The following is an 18288-nucleotide window of genomic DNA, read 5'->3' as shown; positions in this document are numbered from 1 at the left end:
AGACAGGTGTTCTGAGGCCACGCCCCTTTTTACACCTCTATGCAACGCAGATCTGTGGCGCTTACTGGAGGTACCTAGTGGGCTAGTTTGACCCTAGGGACTCTTAGGATTCAAGGGGACTTAAACTCTCAACTTAGAACGGCCACAGGGCACGTTTACACAGTGGTGAAGGGAGGGGACGGGGCCTGAGGTGACGTGTGCAAACACGCCCTGTGGCGCGTTTTAAGTTGGGGAAATAATTCCCTTTCAATCCTGAGGGACCCTGGGGGCCAACTAGCCCACCAGATGCTTCCAGTAAGTGCCACTGCTCTGCGTTGCAGAGAGGTGGTGCAGGCCGTGCCCCTTTTTACACCTCTTTGCAATGGCGCTTACTGGACGTATCTAGTGGGCTATTTTGCCCCTAGGGATCCTCTGGATTCAAGGGGACTTAATCTCCCAACTTAAAAAACGGCCACAGGGCATGTTTACACAGTGAGGAAGGAAGGGGACGGGGCCTGAGGTGACGTGTGCAAACACGCCCTATGGCGTGTTTTAAGTTGGGGAAATAATTCCCCTTCAATCCTGAGGGCCCCTGGGGGCTAACTAGCCCACCAGGTGCTTCCAGTAAGCGCCACTGAGCTGCGTTGCAGAGAGGTGGTCCAGGCCGTGCCACTTTTTACACCTCTCTGCAACGCAGCTCTGTGGCGCATACTGGAGGTACCTAGTGGGCTAGTTGGACCCTAGGGACCCTCAGGATTCAAATTAACTTAATCTCCCAACTAAAAACGGCCACAGGGCGTGTTTACACAGTGGTGAAGGGAGGGGACGGGGCCTGAGTTAACGTGTGCAAACAAGCCCTGTGGCGCGTTTTAAGTTGGGGAAATAATTCCCCTTCAATCCTGAGGGCCCCTGGGGGCTAACTAGCCCACCAGGTGCTTCCAGTAAGAGCCACTGAGCTGTGTTGCAGAGAGGTGGTCCAGGCCGTGCCACTTTTTACACCTCTCTGCAACGCAGCTCTGTGGCGCATACTGGAGGTACCTAGTGGGCTAGTTGGACCCTAGGGACCCTCAGGATTCAAATGAACTTAATCTCCCAACTAAAATCGGCCATAGGGCGTGTTTACACAGTGGTGAAGGGAGGGGACGGGGCCTGAGTTAACGTGTGCAAAAAAGCCCTGTGGCGCGTTTTAAGTTGGGGAAATAATTCCCCTTCAATCCTGAGGGACCCTGGGGGCCAACTAGCCCACCAGGTGCTTCCAGTAAACACCACTCCGCTGCGTTGCAGAGAGGTGGTCTAGGCCGTGCCCCTTTTTACATCTCTCTGCAACGCAGCTCTGTGGCGCTTACTGGAAGTACCTAGTGGTCTAGTTGGACCCTAGGGACACTCAGGATTCAAGGGGACTTAAACTCCCAACTTAAAACGGCCACAGGGCGTGTTTACACAGTGGGGAAGTGAGGTGACGGGGCCTGAGGTGACGTGTGCAAACACGCCCTGTGGCGCGTTTTAAGAGGTAGTTTTAATCCCCTGCCCTATTATATACTAGGGGCTTACAGAGGAGGTCATGCTGATCAGAGGGGGACCCCAACGCATAGTGTTCCCTAGTGTATGTAGGTGTTTTCACTGTATTCTGAGTGTCTTTTAACATAGCACTGGCTCTAGGACTGGTTAGTCAGACTCAGTTACCACCAGTATCCGTCTGAAACAGTTGAGCGTACAGGATGATTTTGCAACAAGGCTTCTTTCTGCTCTTCTGTTTGTTCTTTCTGCACGTTATCCTTCTTCCTGCACTTTTCTTCGTCTTTGAGGACTTCTGTTGCTTCTTTCTGCATTTCTTTTTTTTCTTTCTGTGCGTTGTTTCTTCTTTCTTCACATGTCCTATCTCTGTAGGCATAGTTAGAAATTAGCATTTAAAAAACCTTAGAAATTCACTGAAAAAACCATAGGTTTCAGGGGCGTTATAGTTAGCTGGACTTTTCACTCGTACAAAACCATTGAAATTCCCCCGTTATAGTTAGTTCAGCTAACTATAACTCGCGCGCCCGCAATGCACTGCTGATGACGTCACATATTACATCACTCATGACATGGTCAGTGACATCACTCATTACATCACTGATGACATCTCAAATGACATCACTAATGACATCACTGATGACATCATCCTTGTGATAGAGTGGCAGACCTCCTCTTCCCCTAATATAACCTATGATACACACATTCAAAAATAGAAACTACAATGTTCAAAATAATGGACATACCAATACCAGTTACAACAACCTATTCAGTAATTCTAAGATCCACATACACATCCACTCATTCACCAACAGTCCTATACAGTCACTCATACATGTACTCACTCATCATATGTACTCACACACCTATACATCCTGTTACACAACGCCACTCATCCATAGAGTTACTCACACACATAGTCACTCATGCTAATAAAGAATCAAACATCCATTTACTTGCATATACAGTTATACACACACCACCACACTTACTTCTACAGAAACTTACACATACTTAGTCTTTTAAACAATCACTTATAGAAACACATACTTATTCATACAGGAACTCTTTCAATCTCTCACTCTCACATATACTCACTTATATACACCAATAGTCACATATACTAGTTTAAAACATATGTAGTTACTCATAAAGACACTATTGAGACAGTCTATCACTCACTAACACACCCATGCACACACTCATCCACCCATACAGTCCTGCACACATGCTGTCTTCAACACATACAAACAGTGAGTCACTCATTCATGCACCTATGCACTACATAATACCCCCACCGAACCATACAGACACTCATACTGATACTCAAAAAAACAACTAATAACCTATATAGACACTCATGTAGCTACTCACCAACCCATGCAGCCACTTATACACAAAGTGAGAGACTGATACAGATATTTACACATTTAAACATTACTCACTAAGCCATGTATTCACTAAGATACACTTAATCAGTCAGTTATTCAATCAATTTTTCATAAAAAAATCATCCATTTAGACACTTATATACCCATTTATTCTTCCATCGACCTTGAGATATACATATATAAAACATATGTAATTTTCAGAAAAACACACATTCACTGGATGATGTCATCAGTGATGTCATTTGAGATGTCATCAGTGATGTCATGAGTGATGTCACTGACCATGTCATGAGTGATGTAATATGTGACGTCATCAGCAGTGCATTGCTGGCGCGCGAGTTATAGTTAGCTGAACTAACTATAACGGGGGAATTTCAATGGTTTTGTAAGAGTGAAAAGTCCAGCTAACTATAACGCCCCTGAAACCTATGATTTTTTCAGTGAATTTCTAAGGTTTTTTAAATGCTAATTCCTAACTATAACGTGCCTGAAACCTATGGTTTTTTCAGTGAATAAATATATATATATATACAAATTCACTGAAAAAACCATAGGTTTCACACATGTTATATTTAGCTGGACATTTCACTCATAAAAAACCATTGAAATTCCCCTGTTATAGTTAGTTCAGCTAACTATAACTTGCGCGACCGCAATCCACTGCTGATGACGTCACAGATTACATCACTCATGACATGCTCAGTGACATCACTCATGACATCACTGATGACATCTCCAATGACTATAACTATAACGGGGGAATTTCAATGGTTTTGTACGAGTGAAAAGTCCAGCTAACTAGAACGCCCATGAAACATATGGTTTTTTCAGTGAATTTCTAAGGTTTTTTAAATGCTAATTGCTAACAATACACTGCCTGAAACCTATGTTTTTTTCTGTGAATTTCAAAGGTTTTTTAAATGCTAATTTCTAACTATGTGACGTCATCAGCAGTGGATTGCAGTCGTGTGAGTTATAGTTAGCTGAACTAACTATAACGGGGGAATTTCAATGGTTTTTTTACGAGTGAAATGTCCAGCTAACTATAACATGTGTGAAACCTATGGTTTTTTCAGTGAATTTGCAAGGTTTTTTAAATGCTAATTCCTAACTATAACGTGTGTGAAACCTATGGTTTTTTCAGTGAAATTGCAAGGTTTTTAAAATGCTAATTCCTAAGTGTGAAACCTATATCTTCCATAAACTTATAAACAGTTTTAAACAGTTATATTTTTTGTTTGTTTTTAAAAAAAAAAGTTTTTCACGGTGCGCGCACCGTCTCCGTGTGCGCATGCGTGCGTGCTCCGTGTGCGCATGCGTGCGTGCTCCGTGTGCGCATGCATACGTGTTCCGTGTGCGCATGCGTGCTTGCTCAGTCTGTGCATGCGTACGTGCTCCGTGTGCGCATGCGTGCGTGCTCCGTGCGTGCTCCGTGCGCGCGTGCGCCGTACGCGCATGCGTGCGTGCTCCGTGCGCGCACGGTGCGCGCACGGCAAGTCATGTGATTACGAAACAACACTTTTCATTGGTTCAAAGTAGTTTCAGTTCCAGAATCTTCCAACACCACACCCACTCCCCTCATTAATACTTCTTATTTCCTGGGAGAAGGAGCTGAACAGCTTTTCCTGCACCTGAAAATGGCAGAACAGGAGACTTCTTCAGGGAGTGAGGAGGAGACCTTTGTGCCCCCAAGGCAGAGGAAACAAAAGGACTCATTTATTTGGCAATTTTTTACTTTTCCAGAGGGTCAGAAGAAGGTGAATGCTCCTAAAGTCACCTGCACTGTTTGTGGAGTGGTCTTATCTAGAGGAGACCCTAAAAAAAAATACTCCTTTAGTATTTACTCCATGATAAGGCACTTTAAAGCAATGCATCCTGTGGCTTATGCTCGGGCTGCAAGAGACAACACTCCAGCAGCTCAGCCGAGCACATCATCTGCAGCCGCAGATTCACCTGCTTCTAGACCTCTGGATATGCACCCTCTGTTCCAGAAGGTGCATATATGGTGCAATGTGTGCAATGCTGTTCTCTGTTATGGTGTGAGCACCATTAACCTAATAGAGAACAAGATACAGCAGCACACATGCTCCACCCCCTAATTTTTTTCCTTTTTTTTTTGTTGCTGGTGAACATTTTTTCCTTTTTTTTTTGCTGCATTTTTTTTTGCTGCTCGACAAAAAACAACAGTTCTTTTCAGAACTCACTTCACTTCTCCAAGAAGAGCTATATTCCTAATATACTGTGTTGTAATTTTTTTAATGAATTTTTTGCCACCGTGCGCGCACCGTGCGCGCACCCCACGATTTAAAAAACAAAAAAACTATGTTTTTTTCACCCTTCGGGGTCCTTCAGGGACCCCCTGACAAAGGCTAGGGGGTCAGGAACTCTCTACCCTGCCCCCTTTTCACGTTCTCCACCTTTCTGTTTCACTTTCACACACAAAATGGCGGCCGACACTTCCTGATTTCGACCGATTCGAATGTTGACTGACATGAATCCACCAATCAGAATTACGCTCGCGCACGGCACCGTGCGCGCACGGTGCGCGCTTATAGATATTTATGTGCTTTTAACTGCAATTTTCTCAGGAACTACTGAACATATTGACACCATATATGCAAAAGGCACATGCCTGACCTGAGGACTACCTCTTTGCCAAATTTCAAGTAATTCTTTTCAGCCGTTCGGGCTGTACCTTTGGCTGAAGGTCCTATGGGAAAGGACCCCCCTTTTTTCTCAGCCCCCGCTTGACGAATCACCCCGAGACTTTCAGGGTAGGAGCTGAGCGAAGCGCCCCATTAGTTTTGAAAATTTCGCGAGGATTCATCAACCGGCGCCAAAGTTATTCAAAATAGAATTTTCAGATTTCCTATGGAAACTCGGTCCTAACTATAACTATCTACTGGCGACCACCAGTAGATAATATATATATATATATATATATATACGTTTTCATACAAGTTATTTCTTTTTACTTACTGATCCAAGTTAGATTAACAAATAAAAGGAAACCAAAAGTAGCAGCATCATTTTGTAGACACGGACAAGTGGTATTTACATCTACAAACTGTTGCAGCATCCAGCATGATGTGCAGCATGGCTAAAAACCATTGACAAGCCAAAAGGTTTCAAAGGTGAGACCTATTTGTTTTCCCAATGCTTAATCTAGATTGTCATTAGTAGCTTTTAGCATTTTTGTAAATCTCCCCAAAAAGTCTCTTTCGGAAAATCATCAGAAAACATTTGTAAAGCTACTCTTTTGTGTGGTTCAAGAACAGGATATTTTATGGAGTTAAAATGCTAACTCATGACACACATATAAAGGCACAACTTTAGGTATTTATTATTTTTTCTATATCTAACATAATGCAAGCCTTGCTCCAAGTAGCAGGGAAGTGCTTTGCAGAAAAAGTGTTGTTGTGTAAGCATTTTCAACAGGAAACGCTGCACATGAACTGTATGGTGTGTTAGGTCCATTGGAGACCAGTTTACAGAAACCGGATGGAGGAGAAACAGAATTAGAAGTGGTTTTTAACTTATCAATACTATACATTTCAATCACATGAAAATTAGTTGACTTATGTCAGTGTTAAAAAATATGTTTGAAATGCAATACTGTTGCAAGAAACTAACACATTGCCACCACTAAGAAACAGAGAGGTTGCCTCAAAAGTGCAACCATTTCTATCACCAACTATGTGAATGGGGAATGGTCAATAGTCATGTGCCTACTTGCTCTCTGCACCCAGTATCTAGAACATCCCACTAACATCTGATTTGCTCCGGCCCTCCCAAAACTCGGACCGAGACTGAAGACATTTCTATTCAAGGGAAACTACATCTAACACACTAAAATGTACTTATTCCCTTCCTCTTGTAAACTATTGTATAGTTCTTTGGGCTTTTGCCCGTTTTCAGCTCCGACTGCCATGGTAGCAGGAAAACACAGCCCGCTAGGACTGCGGCATAACCGCCGGTCCAATTAGTCTGCTCTGCAGTCGAAATCCGACCACGGCGGTACAATCGCGGTATTCAACATTGCGGCGGTTGCTGCTGCCAGCGGCACTGCCGTGATTTCCAAAAAAGCATGTCCAGCAGATCCCTGCACTGCGCGGCAGGCACTGTACAGTGCCTGCCACCTGGTACATGGACATGCCCCCCAGTGCATCCACACCCCCCCAAACACATTGGGGGCCTGCAATGGGCCCCCGGAAAAATTCTCTGCATGCCTTTCCATGGAAGTTCCACCGCCGCGGAAAGACTGGCTATCACCGGCATCATAATCATGCGGAGCCTGACCCTGCACTGGCCCCATTTTAGCAGTCCAGCTCCGCCTGCCAGGCAAGTGTGCGGACTTCTACCGGCGGAAAAGTGGCGGGCGGGAAATCTCACCGTCGCGGTCGACACCGCCATGTTAATGGGACAGGCGGTTTTCTGGGTTGCGATCGCGGGCGGATGACCACCGCCGGCAGCGGCCATCCGACCGCCATCCTAATAGACCCCCAAGTCTGAAAGTAGAAATATTCATCAGGAGAAGGCACGATAAATATCCAACTGACGAGAGGGCTTCTGCTGGCACGAAATTTGCTTTTTTCTGCTCAGGGCTTTTCATGCCAAATCCAACTCTTCAGTGGGACCTTGTCCAATAGCTACCTGATATCAACAGGACTTAGTCTTATATAACCTTCAGCCTTGACCCGCTGCAGGATTTTGACTTCCATAAACAAGTCAGGGGGTAAAACCTTTGACCTGGGTTTCCCATTTGGTTTATCCAACCTCCACTCCATAGCCATCGGTCTGAAATTGTGCCTGTTCCATTGCAAACATTGAATTCTCATTACAGGTTTACTTGTGCTTGGTGTTATTTGCTTTAAACTTTAAAAAATTCAGATCTCTGGTTTCCCTAAGTGGATTTGATGTCATTTTTTGGATTCATTTTTTTCTTAATATTAGAAATGGGTTGTTTGATTTCATTGTGTTGTTTTATGACTTTTGGACTGTCTTAGTTTAGGAAAATGTTTTTCAAATTCTTTTTAGCTAAGCGTGTCTGCTCTGTGCTATAACTACTCAGTGCCAAGGTTTAAATTATTGAAACTGAAGGGCATATTTTTCAAATTTACAGACAATGCAACGCCGCAAGCCCCGTTGCTGCGCTGCACTGTGTGAAAGGGACCAGGCAGTAATGCGCCATATTTAACATTATACAGCACATTCGTGCTCACTGCCTGCATTGGTGCAGAAACTGCTGCCTAGTGCAAATGCAGGCACCATTGCACCATAATAAACTTAGACAGTCAAAAAGTCAAAAAAGATAGATAGATCAATAGATAGATAGATAGATTGATAGATAGATAGATAGATAGATAGATAGATAGATAGATAGATAGATAGATAGATAGATAGATAGATAGATAGATAGATAGATAGATAGATAGATAGATAGATAGATAGATAGATAGATAGATAGCATAAAAAATTCTAAACATGGAATAAACTGCCAATTCATCACATTTAAAAAAAAAAGTACAACTTTTTAAAATGAAATGATATCAAAAAGGTATACATAAAATGAAACAAATAAACAATTAATAATACTAAATATATTTAAACAATGTTTTTTAAAAACTATCGAAGTCTCAGAATAATAGATATATTATTCCCACTCCAGTCTATACAACAGTAGGGAAAGCATTGGACTTCAAAGGGGTAAAATATACTATTGCCACTACAATATATGCAACAGTAGGGATCGTGTTGGACTTCGGAGGGGTAGCAATTAGAATTCCCATTCCAGTCTGTCCAACAGTAGGGAAAGTGTTGGACTTCGGAAAATAAAAATGTACTATTCCCATTCCAGACTTTGCACCAAGCACTGGACCTCACAGGGGTTCAATTTACTATTCCCACTCCAGTCTGTGCAACAGTAGGGAAAGTGTTGGACTCCAGAGGGGTAACATTTACTATTCCCACTCCAGTCTGTTCAATAGTAGGGAAAGAATTGGACTCCATGGAGTAACATTTACTATTCCTATTCTATTCTGTGCAATAGTAGGGAAAGAATTGGACTCCATGGAGTAACATTTACTATTCCTATTCTAATCTGTGTAATAGTAGGGAAAGCATTTGACTTTAGAGAAGAAACATTTACTATTCCCACTCCAGTCTGAGCAATAACAGGGAAAAAGTCGAACTCCATTGAGTAATATTTACCATTCCTATTCCAGTCTGTGAAACAGTAGGGGAAGCATTGGACTCCGGAGGGGTCGCACTCGAGTCTCTGAAACAGTAGGGAAAGTGTTGGACTCCTGAGGGGTAACATTAACTAATCACACTCCAGTCTGTGCGACAGTAGGGAAAGCGTTGGACTTCGAAGAGGTAACATTTACTATTCCCACTCCAGTCTGTGCAACAGTAGGGGAAGTGTAGGACTCCGTAGGGAAAACATTTATTATTCCCACTCCAGTCTGTGGGAAAGAGTTGGACTCCAAGGAATAGCATTTACTATTCTACCTCCAGTCTGTGGAACAGTAGGGGAAGCATTGGACTCCGGAGGGGTCGCACAGCAGTCTCTACAGCAGTAGGAAAAGCGTTGGAATTCGGAGGACTAAAACGTACTATTCCCACTTCAGTCTGTGCAACAGTAGGGAATGCGTTGGACTTAGAAGGGGCAACATTTACTATTCTGACTCTAGTCTGTACAACAGTAGGGGAAGTGCTGGAATCCAGAGGGGTAAAATGTACTATTTGCACTCCAGTTTCTTCAACAGTAGGGAAAGCTATGGCATTTGCTGGGGTAAAATGTACTATTCCTACTCCAGTTTGGGCAACTGTAGGAAAAGCATTGGACTTCAGTGAGGTAACATTTACTTTTTCCACTCCAGACTGTGCAACAGTAGGGAAAGTGTTGCACTCCGGAGGGGTAAAATTTACTAATCCCACTCCAGTCTATGCAACAGTAGGGAAAATACTTCACTTCAAACACATAACATGTATGAAACATAACCCTATTGATTTAATAAAAACATAAAATTCTTAATATAAACTTTGTTAATTATCCAAATCAAAATTATGTATAAAAACAATGAAACTATTAACATAATTATTAATCAAGTTAGTAACTAATCAATTAAAACAAACTGGCCATTATTTATTACTTAATTAACTTGTGACATTATTGCCTAACAAACTGAGCAGCCCACACCTAAAATATGACTATAATAAATGTAACACAATTAATAAATATTTACATATAAAATAATAAATTATTATGTAATCAATCAATTATGAATGAATTGATTAATAATTATGAATTCGTTAATTTATTAATAAATAACCCACCAACCAAAACCTAACAAATAACTTAAAAAATAGAATTATTACAAAATGTTCACAATTAATAACCAATTAAATAATTATTAATGAAATGTTAATTAGTTGTTAATCAACTATTACTTACTTTACTTCCCACCATATGCTCCTACAAACCCAGCAACTCGCACCTAACAAATAACTTACAAAATATATATATTGCACAATTACATGATTAATATTCAATTACATAATTAATACTAAATTCATTATTAATTAATATTTAACTTCCCACCCTACACCCCTACAAAACTAGCAACACACTATGGTAATAGAAATTACTGTTATAAATAAATTAATAATGATAAATCACTTAACATTGCAAACTATATTTCAAAATATTATTAATGATTATACAAACAATAACCCAAGAGATTTATTTATAAACTAACACACATAAAGATAATTAAAAAACAATATTTTTACAACTATATTATTGAAAATGATATTTACAAAAATGATTTTCTTGAAAACTATATTGCTTACTTGAAAAATCCATATACTTGACAACTATATTTCTGCAGCACAATGTTGTTGTGTCACGATATTTTTCTCTGATATTTCCAAATTGATATTTTGTCCAAACACCGAATAAAATTCAAGGGTCATGCCAAAAAACAGTGCAAAATCTTTTGTTTTACGCAGATATATTCTGTTTGTGTGCTGCACATACTACTTGTAGTTCTTTCATGACCATGAGTGCTCCTGTATCAAAAAATGATGAGACTTTGCACAGCCCTTCTCAAGGCGTAATGGTGTGATCTTTAACATGGCTAATTGAAAACAAAACAAGACCATCTCAAGTAATTTAAATAATTCTCATAAGCTGTATGGTTAACAACGGTAAACACCTTGGGGAATTACCAATTATTTAGCCATGGTCATTTCTTATCCGTTTTAGGAAAAATACCAGCCGTAATTGATATTACAATTAGCAACATTAAAGGGATTCGTTTTTTGAAGGATGGCAATGGCATCGAGGCTACAAGAGTAGATTTTTATTTCAAAATTATAAATGCATTGTTCAAAAAATTGTAAAGGAACTTAAATAGCTATGGTTTATGGCTACATATATTTTTTATGATTTATGACTCAGAAAATAACCTTTTATCAATAGTGAAAAGTGTACCTTCATCATTAGGACAAATAGTGAGTATTAGTGACTGCTTGCGATCAAAAGATGGTGAATTCGAAAGCATTCCATGGACAAGAGCAAGCATGATTTGAAAAACATGAAGATAACTTTAACGATCAGTTTGAGAAGGGAATCACCTAATCAAATGAAAGCGGTCGATAAAAAGAGACTGTCTAATTGCATTGCATGTTTTAAGACGTGTTCCTAATCTTAATAGCAGAGAATTTTATGTTATGAATTTTGTTTATGGAATTTCATGGAATGTTCATAGTTTAAAAGTTTAAAACTGTGGTTGGCTAAATTTGAACCAGCTTTGTTGGTAAAGAAGCATCCTTTTATTGCAAGGACCTTAGAAACATGATGGACCTGCCAGTCCAGTCTTTCATTGTCAGTGGAAACAAGATCACCTAGGATGAAGGGGATCTGCTTTCCGTAGGCTTATTTACCATGACAAATAAGAATGTAAAATCAAGTAGTGCTGACATGTTGCTTGACCATCGGTGACTCCTATTTCTTTTCTTGATTCTATCATAAAACAAGAAGTAATATGCGTTAATGTAAAAGTAAAATGCTCTAACTTTCTAACAAGTATCTAACGCTGTTTAGCGGTTTTGAGGGTAAATAGCCTAAAAATTTACTTTAGGAGGTGATTTTATTACAAAAATAATCTACTCTTTTTGTGCATCTACAAGTAGGGAACGTAAGGGTTGATTTTGAAATTATCTTAGTATCACTAATCAGATTTCTTTCTGTAAAACAAACCAGAATGTATAGGCTTATTTAATGTTTGAAAACTATCTGGAAGAAACAGAACTATACATGATCATTAGCCATTTTCATAAAGACCAATAAGCAAACAAAACCTTTATTATGAGCCTTATTTTTTATTGTTTTAGGAAATTTTCTAAACATATGTGATCTATTAAAGTTCTTACAAGGAAGAGTAACGACCATCTACCAATTAACTTATGCTGAACTCTTACAATTCGTGCAAGATAATTTTAGAAGTAATCAATATAAATTATGAATGATCATCAGTGGCAAAGAGGAGATTGTCAACGGGCCTCTAGCTCTTAAAGAAAGCAAAAACAACGTTATTCTTAGTGGTGTGCATGAACAGCTGACAGTGAATACTTTTCTAAGTTAGATTAAATGAGTAACAGAAATGCTAAAGAAAGAAATTTAAAGAAGAAAAACTATGGCCTACTTCTTGAGGAGTAACGGATTTAACGATATAAGGTTTAGCATGTCACAGAAAGTTGATAAAGCATAATAGCTCTATAGTTAAGCTGCAGTAGGGGGATATCTTAATTAAAGAGTATAATAAGTTACAGGAAAAAAAAAAGTGAGTGGCAAAAACTATAATATGGGAAACAATTTTCAAGGAATTAAAACCTAACAAACCCAAGCCTGAAGTAAGAACCAGATAGTACATTTCTAGTCATCCGCTGGAGGAACATTTGAGAATGATATCTGGCCAGCCAATTTCTTAGAGATATCTGATGGATGGAATTAGTCAACCTACTGATGAAGGCCTTAGTTGTAATGAGGTAGATATTAAGGGTGTTATGTCTTGCTTATGTCCTTGACATGATAAGCATTGTGGTTTATTGAAGAGGATCTGCATGGTAGTCAAAGTCTTTGTAACACTATTTAAAGTAATTTTCTACAACAGCTAACTGCCCCGACAGCTGGAAAGAATCATTGATCTCCCCAATCCTTAAGAAAGGGGAGATTATGGAAAGTCTTCACCTTATGGTTTAATTTCTCTATTAGGCAGAGGTTCTAAATTATTTGCACTATCTTGCTACTGGCTCCTGAAGAACGAATTGATATAGTGGGCCTTGTAGCAAGGGAACTAGCAGGTTTTCACCCAGGTCAGTATACTGTTCATCACATCTTTCCATTAAATGATATCACGCAAAGAGTTTTCGGAGCAGGCATGTTACATGTTTACTTTGCTGACTTCAAGTTTTCATTTGATGTGATTGATCGTGGTCTCCTTCTGTCTAAGCTTGCAAACAAGGGGATGCTGCATCGCCTCTTGTCACTTTTCGTTGCATTTCACTCAATACTTGGGTTCAAGTAAATATCACCAGTGGGCATGCAACAACACTGCAGATTCCTGTACTCATTGTTCTAAAGCAGGGGTGTTTATTGGCTGACGATTGTTTACTTTATTTTTAAATGATCTTCCAAAAGTACCTAGGTGTCACAGGGCAATCCCAGTCCCCCCTCATATTAATGGTAGTGCAGTGAACACATTACTTTATTTTGGCAATTTTAGACAGAACTACCACTGGTTTACAAAGGCAGCAAACTTCTTTGAAAATGTACTGCAAAGCAAATAGACTCACAACTAACAGTAAGAAAATTCAGATTTTGCAGATTAGAGGCAAACAATTGTCTTCCAGTTTGGGTTTAAATAATGCTAAACTTGAGCCTGTGTGTTCTTATAAATATACGGGGGTGATTTTTAATAACAAGCTAAACCTTGAAGAGCATATGAAGTATAATTTCAATGTGGAGTGGGTGGGAGGAATGATCCTTATTGGGTTAATGCAATCCAATTTATTTTGGGGATCGGAAGTTTGAACAATTTTCAAAAGAATACTCTCCAAAAATAGGATATATTTAACATTATTGTACATCAGGTATACAATTGAAAGAAGTAGCAAATATGAAAGGGACACTTTATCAAGCCCTGGTTTTGCCATCTTGTGTTGGCATTGGAGCGATTTATTTTGAGATAGGGTTGAGTTCACCACACCTTAAAAGAGAGGCAGTGTGTCCAAATTTCTTAACTTCTCCATTGAGGGAAAGGTTAGCTCAGCTAAGGAGTGCTTGATGGACCTGTGTAAAAGTCAGTGTGGTTATGCCCATATACTTAGAAGTTTATTGCACAATACACAATGCACAATACCATACACTGGAATATTTATTCACTGCCAATTCAATTCTCATAAATAAAATGGTCCTAAAACAATGAATGTACATCGTTTCATGTAGACAGACAGTTTATTAAAACGAAAAGCATAATAACTCAATTAAGTTGAAGGTTGGGAAGGCAGAGTATTTGTTTTCATCGGTAATCCCACATCAGGCAGTTTCTTTTGCTATTATTGACACTGTGCATTTATATTAATATGGACTACATGTTAAATAGAGGTGTTAGTTTCTGCCATTTCCAATGTAATTTGCCTTATAATTTAGCCAATATTATGTTAATATGTCCCTCCTTTTACTGGAGAGAAAGGAATATCTTAAACCAATAATTAATGAGGCTCGGTTAATGATGTTGAATCTGCGTTTGATTATTCCTTCACACTCCATTCCGAAAAGGTAGCAATTTATTCATTGGATTTTGCAATTGTTCAACCCAATTGATATTAATGTATTAATATATTTAATAAGCATTGTTTTCAATGTATTATATGTTTATATGGGCACATAAAGTCTAATAAATGATAAGTTTGCCTGCCTTTTTTCACCAGTGCAGAGCTTCTGTGGTAGAAGTCTTACTATTTACAATCTGCTGGTACTAAATGTATCAATCTTGGATGGACTACAAGAAGAGCTGCTCAGACAGAATTAGCAATTGCAAACTTTGCACTTATGCAAAAAAAGGCAAAGTTCTGCTGTATCAAATAATAAACTAGCACGTGCATTTCCACCACTTTTAAATGTTAACATTGTGACAAAGTTTGAGGCAAAATCATCTAGTTTCAGATTGTAAACATGTCATTTTTAATGTCGTTCGTGATTTTTTTTGCATAAGGTTTCGATTACATGTAAGAAAAAAAAGTAAACATTCGCGGAATTTGTGTTTATCAATAGTGCCGGAATTAATTTTTGCTATGCTACAAAAAGTCTTTCAGGGTCAAACTTTGATAGATCCGTTTCATATTACAAAGGCAGAGAGAAGGAGCAACATTGCACCAGTATGTACAAAGGTTTTCTAATGTGGTCCCACGTGTCAGCAACAGGTGCCCAACTCACTCAGCTGCCCTGCTGTAGATCCCCCAAAGTGGCATACCCTCCTGCAAATGTTCACCTGTGAGAAATCAAGGGACTCGTATAAAAACATTGGTACGTTCAAAAAACTAATTAAGGATTACTCTGATTCAAAATATTGCCTACAATAGTTATGCATCTTAACTTATTGCACAATTCAATATTTCTCAATTTGGAGCATTATTATTATCACTAGTAGTAGCTTGTATATACACATCGCCACCTGAAAAGTGCCTAGGCGCCTGATTCACAAGTAGCTCACGTTTGTCTTTTAGTCGCCTGAGGGAGAAACTCACATGCCAAAACTCAACGTCAATTAGACTGTTTTCAGGAACTCTGAACTGTGCTTTGCAACTCTCTGAACCGGAGAAGTCACACGAGCTTCTCCCTACTCTACCTTACTCCCTCGCAGCACTTTCCTATTGGCATTTCCACGAAGCGCGTCTCAGTTAGTTATATATGAACCGTAGTGATCCTTCCTTCCCAGATAGCAGTGGTGAAATATATTGTGTTTATAGCGCCTATGTGGCTCAGTGAGTTGAAAGCTGCCTGCGAACAAATGCAGGCTACTAATTCCAATTCGGGCTCTGCCCTCTCAACCTTACATTCTTCCGAGGCCGGTAAATAGAGCAGCATAAATGGTGTGATAGATGCGTCTGTTCTTTACAGTGCTTAGAAACGGCAGATGTGAGGAATGAAGCGCTATGTAAAACAAAATATTATTTTTCAAATAAAGGTTCGAGTGGATGTAAATATTAACATACAAATGCCTGTTCTTGAAAATTATAGATAACCAATTGGAAAAGAATAGAAATGGACGTGCCAACGTCACGCAAATCATGTGAAAAAAGAGAATGTCATTAACAGTCTAAAAATACTTGTGGCACAAAACCCGAATCACGTGTAATTGTAGCCGCACTCTTGGCGCATAGTTCTACTGGAGGTACGCTATATTCACCTACTTGAAAAATATACATAGACTTCGAGTACTCACCTGTGACCACTAACCTGGTGCCGGTCCCAAAGTACTTCACGCCGGACCCACAGCGCTACACCTTCTTACAAAAACTGCAGTCCCTGCAGTGCACAGCACACTCAATGCACGAGAACTCTCGCGCTGCCAAACCGAGGCCCGGATGAGAGCCGAACTCAGGCCACAACGTGACAACTGCAGCGCCGCGGTTCTGAGTCACAAACCACCGCGAAGTTAGCTTTCCTGCGGGCTCTTAAGAGTTTGTGCTTTGAATCTAGTGAAACACTTCATAAACTGAGGTTGGCGAGCCACTAAAAGCTCCAGCCTCGAGGCGCTTGCCAGGCTCTGGTTCAGCTCGAGGTCCTCTTGACTGCTTGAGCCCAAAAAACGAGCCACCTCACGCGCCAGGGAATATAGACAAAGCTTTGATGACAAACCTTTTTAAAACGGACAACAGAGAAGCAGATACCCAACCAGTGGCAGCATTGCCAAATGTACAACATGAAATTCCGACATTCCTGCTCGATGAAATTGTGTGATCCAGACAACTTTACTTTCTCTTCTTCATCACATTAGAGGGAGTCTTCAAATACATGCAGTCAAGATTTGCCCTATACAAAACACTTTTATTTTATGTTTAATAGAATGTAATGTTGCCACACCACATATACAGAGTACACACGGGAGCTGACTTGCCTTTTAGTTTACTGGAGGCATGGTGGGGTTGCAGGCAGGAATGCTTGAAGGTTAAGTGTCCAAAGTCCATGGGGGGAGGGATTGCATAGTCGTTAATGTTAACAACAAAAAGGTGGTTGAGCATTTATTGGGCATACTCACTATCTCATCCAATTCTGACAACCAGATTTTTTTGCACTACCATTGGGCTTTTTTTATAAACTGTTTATCATGAATTTCAGGTTGCAGCCCAGGATTACCCCCCCCCCCCCTTTCTGCAACTCTCTATGTGATGCAACCGTCCCACCACTCCCTATTAGAAACAGATTTGCACCCCTGAGTAATCTCGAAGTATGTGATTGACTACCACCTTTCTCAGATCTTCCTACTGTATCCCAGGCCCCCCTCAATATATCTCTTAGTCAGGACACCACTGTGAGTTTACCAGTCCCCCCGAAATCTCTGACAGTAATATCATGGAATATAGCGGGATACAATCAGCAAAAGAATAATCCCCATTGGTGGTTCCTTGTGGAAAAGTTTGATGTTCAATGTTTCCAAGAAACATGGGAATCAAATCAGATTGCAATCAATGGGTTTTGCACTTTTCAAAATAATGCGGTCCCCTCGCGAGTAGGACGCGCAAGTGGAGGAATTGCCACTTTAATAGCCAATACTGCAAAGATTAGGATAATTTCCTTTCTAAACACCTCCCCAAAGTACCATATACTTGTATGTGAGGGCCGTAAAGAAAGGGAATGGGCTTTGATTAATTTCTATAATAAAAATTTTGGAGGTAGAATGGAATCAGTACTAAATTTAATTGGAAAGGATATTGGCAAGTTGACCAATTCCCATCACAAATACTGTGATATGATATGGTTGGGTGATTTTAATGCCCACAACTGTAGCACGGCGGATTCATCAGTTTGTGGTCTGAATGAGGAGTTTGGGGATTCTATTGACCATTTAGGCACACTGATTATGGTAATGCTCTAAACAGACAACTCTTAATTAACAATTTTGACATAAACTTAGTGGAAGGCAAATCAGGTCAACTAGAACGCACAAGAGACTGAATACCCTGCGATTGAACTTACCTGACCACTGCCGTGGAGGGAACGGCCAGCAAGGGCAGCAGCAGTTCTTCCATCGCCATCAGCCTTCAGCGGACCGCCGTGAGGGGAACGGCCAGCGGGAACTACATTGCCCAGAAGCCCCGTGCTCACCCCAGGCGCTTG

At 40.1% G+C, this 18288-nt stretch overlaps 1 protein-coding gene across 1 annotated transcript in view; it reads right to left on the bottom strand.

Annotated features, from left to right (window-relative positions):
• Positions 1–16532, bottom strand: part of LOC146823173 (uncharacterized) — a 68530-nt gene extending 51998 nt beyond the window's left edge. The window contains exon 1 of the mRNA XM_085606630.1: positions 16394–16532. The gene's annotated coding sequence lies outside the window, so the exon portion shown is untranslated. The remainder of the gene's footprint in view (positions 1–16393) is intronic.
• Between the last annotated feature and the right edge of the window lie 1756 nt (positions 16533–18288).

This window comes from Triturus cristatus, chromosome 5_2, assembly GCF_964204655.1.
Source record: "Triturus cristatus chromosome 5_2, aTriCri1.1, whole genome shotgun sequence".
Classification (NCBI taxonomy): Eukaryota; Metazoa; Chordata; class Amphibia; order Caudata; family Salamandridae; genus Triturus; species Triturus cristatus.
Note: the sequence above shows the minus strand (reverse complement) of the source record. Positions and strands in the feature narration are given on the sequence as shown.